General features: G+C 45.1%; 1 protein-coding gene across 1 annotated transcript in view; it reads left to right on the top strand.

Moving 5' to 3' along the window:
* LOC146990488 (uncharacterized) overlaps positions 1-6,047 on the top strand; it is a 51,031-nt gene that overhangs the window by 36,155 nt on the left and 8,829 nt on the right. The window lies entirely within an intron of this gene.

Here is a 6,047-nt window from a genome sequence, read left to right as displayed (position 1 = left end):
GACAGGAAGAGAAGGAAGAGGATGGAGAGGAGAGGGGAGAAGAGAAGGAAGAGGAGGAAGGGGAGGAGGGAGGAGGAGAAGGGGGAGGAGGAGGAGGAGGAGGAGGAGGGAGGAAGAATAAGGGGAGGCGGGAGGAGGAGATGGGGAGAGGGAAGAAGAGAAAGAGGGAGAAGGAGGAGGGGAGGACATAGGAGGAGAAGGAGGAGGATGAAGAGTAGAGAGAAGAAGAGAAGGAAGATGAGGCGGAGGTGGGAGAAGAGAAGGAGCAGGAGAGAAGGAGGAGGAGGTGGTGGTGGTGATGAGCGCTTGTTTCCCAGGCCCCTGTGTGGAGACGGGTGGAGGTGACATCACCGCTCTCCGGTCTGAAAGTAGAAACACGACTCGTCTTTTAACAACGTGAACAACGTGAACAACGTGAACGCCACAACTTTCCATTAAAAGTCAATGTAAATGACGCGATGACACGCGATGGCGCGTCGGGCGACGCGTTTTGGGCGATTCGAGCGACGCGATGAAGCGATGACGCGTCCATCGTAGGGATCGTGCAGAATTCTTCATAATTGTATAATCGCCATAATCCTGAATTTATTGTCCATTTTGTAATCCTTGCGAGGCGCGCACCACGCCATGTTTTAAAAAAAAAAAAAGAGTCATGTCTCACCAGCGTGCTTGGCAGGCATCCAGCCACTAGTCACAGCCGCACTCTTGCATAGCATCTCTGTGCTCCTTTGGCCAACACTTCCATTTTAAAAGCGCATCTAGGGATAAACACCCCTCTATCTTTGTGGGACTCAAGGTAAAATGTGCTTTCTTTGCTTGTCTCAGTTTCCTCCTCCTGGCTAAACACCCTGTGCATTGTGAGCTCAGATTATACCGAGGTGAATATCACCGCCTAAAGTTAGCACACGTAGCTAAATGTCAACAGTGGCAACATGTGAAGACGAGAGTCGAGTCAGTCGACCGGCTTGCTAATTAGTTGCTGCTAACATTAGCTCGCTAGCTAATATTGCCCCGTCGTTTTCGTTACAGATAATGACCTCACAAAATCACAGCTAATGTTAGGGCTCACCCAGAGGTGTTTATCTTTGGAAAGTTGCGGTACTGCTGGCGGGGCTCAAGGGAGCACCGCTCATTGAAACAACATTGATACGTGCTGAAAAAAAGAAAGAAAGAAAGCGAGCTACAGTGAGGGAGTGTCACGACTTCCTGTTTCTAGACTTCAAATTAAAAGCCCTAAAGCTTTTAGTTCAGTCATGGCCGTGAATGGCAGAGGCTCCGCTGTAACTGTTACCCGCTTCTAAAAGGGTTAAGTCTGATGACTGGAAAGACAAACAAGATGTTGACAACCTGACCTCTTTGTTATCGTGATAATATCGTTAATCGCGATTATTTTGGCCACAATAATCGTCACATGAAATTTCATATCGTTCCCATCCCTAGTCCATCGCGGCCATCGCATCATCGCGTCCATCGCTTGAAGTTGAAAAATTCAAACTTTTCAAGCGACATCGCGTGACGCTGTGCCGCGACATCCAATCAGTGTTGATATTCAACCACGTCACCGACACAGCTACCAGACACACATTTCAAAACATGGTGGAGAAGATCACTGTGGCTGTAGTCTCGCTCACCAGACCCTCCTTCAGAGAAGAACTGTGGCTGTGTAAAAAAACAAAAAAACACCCGGGGCTGTGTGTGTTTTCCTCAGATCAATAATATACATCCATGGCCGTTTCCCGGAGCTTTACGACACAACGTCGTACTTTTACCACGATCGTAATAAAAAAGATAATGCCTGCAGAGGGTCAGAGGACCTACAGCTTCCTCCTTATGAATATTTCATATGTATTTATATTTATTAATATTTCTCAGCCATGGTTGACGAGAGAAAGAAAATAGCGGGAGGTGGGTTGCATCATAGCGCGATGAAGCGATGAAGCGATGGTGAAAAATGTGACAAATGTGTCAAGCGACTCGCATCGGGTCCATCGCGTTTGGTGTGAACGCACCGTTAGCGTAAACAAAGATGGCCGCCTCCTCTGAGGCTTGGTCGGCCAAGGGGGTGGATCAGACTACACGCAGGCGTAGCTCACAGTCGGCCATATGAGGACGGGCAACTTGCTCTGACTCTGGCTGCAGTTATAGCGCAGTAGATAGGTGATCCAGTCATTTTCACTAAAAAAACTATTCATAACTCTGTGTAAAATAAATCAGTATGTAGCTATTACTTTAACTATTTGCATAATGTCACTATAATGTTACTTTTACAAAAAAAAATACATTATTAAAATTATCCGTGATTCTAAATATGCTGCATCATAACTGCATAGACGTTCATAAAAATCAAACCGTTTTGAACGGACAAAAACTGAGCAAGTTCTAGTCATTATAGCAGAACATGCACCATAGGCTTAATGCTCTGAGGGAGAGAGTTGCCCGTCCCAAGATGGCCGCCGTACTGGCTACGCTTTGTCATTGGGAAACAGCTGCGGGTGAGTCATCTAGTTCTTATATATATATCTATGTGGTCGGCTGCCGTCGCCGGCTTGGCAGCGCCTGACTCCGCCCACTACGCCCAAATATGGTCAAAGCAGGAAGAGCTGAGATTTTGGTGTTAAAGGGGAATTGCGTTTTTTTACAATCTGGACCTTATTTCTAGCATAAAATCCGATCATTTCCTCACCCAGATAACTTTGGTGTCATTACAAGTCGTTGTGATGAAATTAGCTCCAGCCGAGAGCCGCGTATATCCGTATAATGCGAGGCAGCGCAATACAGCCTCTAAATAACACATTATCTGCAGAGAAACTCCTTCATTTCAGCAATATCATGATAGGCTAGTGCTATTCCCCTCTGAGTCCGGGGTTAGCTGTTATCAACATCCGGGGTCTGTAGGTTGACCTACTGACCTCTGACCTGGATGATGTCATCTCTGTTGCTACTGCTAATATGGTTAGTTACTCACTAAAGCTCCGGCTAGTTGTGCTAAAAATGGACCCGAATGCCGAAGTGGAATGATTATTATCAGAATCTTCTAGATCAGAGGTTAGTAGGTCAACCTACAGACCCCGGATGTTGATAACACTAGAAAGAGGAGTAGGAGGAGAGGAGGAAAAGGAGGCGTATCATAACTAAATATTGCTGAATTGAAGGAGTTTCTCTACAGATAATGTGTTATTTAGAGGCTGCATTCTGCTGCCCTGTAGACTCCATTATACGGATATACGCGGCTCTCGGCTGGAGCTCATTTCATCTGAACGACTTGTAATGACACCAAAGTTATCTGGGGGAGGAAATGATCGGATTTTATGCTAGAAATAAGGTCTAGATTGTAAAAAACAGTAATTACCCTTTAATAAAGAAGAAGAAGAAAAAAAAAAAAGACGTTAAAAAAATAAAGATGTCGTCCAGGTCTGACGATCTGAACCTGACTCGAACGCATCATCACGGCGACATCGTCATGGAAACGGCTCAACCACCACCACCACCACCAATCACTTCCTCTCTTTTCCTTTTCCTTCTCTCTCTCCGTTAATCATCGTAATTATCGTCCTGATTGGAGCTCGCTGGGAAAGCTCAGCAGGGACGGCGTGTGTGTGTGTGTGTCTGTGTGTTTTTACTGTGCGTGTGTGTGTGTCTGTGTGTGTGCATGTGTGCGTGTGTGTAATTCAATTCGCTGCAGATTAAAGTGAAGGAGAGCGGGAGGGATGGAGTGATTGAAGGTTATGGAGGAAGAATAATGTGTGTGTGTCTGTGTGAATGTGTGTGTGCGTGTGTCTGTGCGTGTGTGTGTGTGTGCGTCGGTGGCTTGTGCCGTTTTGACAGCTGCTGCACCGGAGATTTCCTCAGGGCAGCGAGGACACACACACACACACACGGTCTGCCTCACACGCTCTCTCTCTCTCTCTCTCTCTCTCTCTCTCTCTCTCTCTCTTGCTCGACCCTCCTCCTCCTTGTTTGAGTCGGCTGCTGCGCTAGAAAACACACACACACACAGACACACACAAACAGACACACACACACCTCCAGGGCAGAGCTCGCATCCTGTTTGCCGATGCGTGGCGGCGAGCGGCTTCGTTTGACAGACACGCACGCACACACACACAAACACACACACACAAACACACACACACACACTGTCTGGCTGCTAAGCTGCGGAGACGGTTGCCGTGGCGTCAGCAGCTCAGTGATGCAGATTTTCCTCACTGCTGCTGATTATCCTCAATTAGAAAACGCACACACACACACACAGTTCATTAACTGTAATCAGGCCTCGTTAATTAATTAACCTCGTTATTGATCGTTATTACCAATCATATCCTACACATGTGATCAATAACACGTTCATTTTAATGTGTGTGTGACCTTGAGACATTAAAGGGACAGTTCAATATTTTGGCAAATTGGCCTATTGCCATAATCCCTATAGTCATAGCAGTAGGTTCGTAGGTGCAAGCTATTTTTAGAACGGCAGAGCAGAGCCGCGAGCTGCTCAGAGCTACGCTACGGAGGCTCATGGGATTTCTTGGTTTCCCTCATCAAACTCATCAAATACACAATCCAACAACTCCACAACGCTCTGGTGGACAAGTTGTGAGCTGCACATTCACCACGCTATGAGATAATAACACAACGTTACCACACAGAGTTGTTTTAGAGGGAAATACAGAGACTGATGATGAAAAACTGTCCCTGAAGGCAACGCGCATCAGTGGTTTTTGCATGAATTTCCCTCTAAAACAACTCTGTCTGGTAACGTTGTGTTATTATCTCATAGCGTGGTGAATGTGCAGGTCACAACTTGTCCACCAGAGCGTTGTGGAGTTGTTGGATTGTGTATTTGATGAGTTTGATGAGGGAAACCAAGAAATCCCATGAGTCTCCGTAGTGTAGCTCTGAGCAGCTCACGGCTCTGCTCCGCCGTTCTAAAAACAGCTTGCACCGACAATTAAAGGTAAAGAACCTACTGCTATGACTATAGGGATTATGGCAATGGGCCAATTTGACAAAATGTTGAACTATCCCTTTAAGAACAATCCTCCTCTCTCTCCATCTTCTCCTCCTGTGCTTCCTGTCATCAGCCTCAGGCTTCACACACACGCACACTCCCAGAAAAACACACACACAGAGTCGTGGGAGCAGAGGTGGTGACAGAGCTATTTTCATCTGAGCCTGGAAAACTAGGGCTGAGTGTGTGTGTGTGTGTGTGTGTGTGTGTGTGTGTGTGTGTGTGTGTGTGTGTTTGGCACACATTCTGTTTGTGTGTTTAAGTGAAAACATCTGACATTGATGGATGTAGAGAGAGAGCGAGTCTGTGTGTGTGTCTGTATGTGTGTGTTTAATTGCTTTGTGAGAAACACAACTGATCCTCAGGTGAATACTAATCACTACACTACAGGTGAACAGGGCAAAAATTTAAACTAACAGATTTCACCATGAAACTTCCCAAGTTTATCACTCACATTAAGAGAAATATGTTTTGTATTACAAGTTTTGTCAAATTCTATGTTTAAATATGTAAATGAGGCAATATCTAGTTAAATATGGGCTCATTTGCATATATTTCCAGAACAGAAATGTGAACAATGGATAAAGCTACTTTGTTTTATTTTGTTGACATATTAGAGTCTTTAGTTTTTCCAGAGGAGGATTGTGGATATCTCTTTTTATCACTCTGTAAATGAGAAAATACTGTCACCAGCCCTAAAAAGAAATCTAATGTCTCCATGTTTTTACTAATAAAATGTTGTATAAATGAGGCTGTGAATGATATATCAACAATCCCCTCTGTAAAAACCTTCAGAATATAGAAAGGGATCAAAGTGGAAGGTTTGGTGTCTGGAAGTGCTGCTGAAGTGGAGATTTCTAGCTCAGAGTCTGAGTCTGAAAAACTCTTTCTGAGAAAACGGCCTTTAAAGACTTGGACTGTAAAATTACAGAGATTGTTATCGTCAATCCTACTTTTAGGATTGTTCAGGAGAGAGAGAGCTTTACAACGACATCTGACATGACATGGCTCAGACTAACTCCTGGTGAGTTTAGGAGAA

The sequence above is a fragment of the Trachurus japonicus genome, chromosome 2 (assembly GCF_045865225.1).
Source record: "Trachurus japonicus isolate A0001 chromosome 2, Traja_1.0".
Taxonomy (NCBI): Eukaryota; Metazoa; Chordata; class Actinopteri; order Carangiformes; family Carangidae; genus Trachurus; species Trachurus japonicus.
This window is presented reverse-complemented; position numbering and strand designations above follow the sequence as displayed.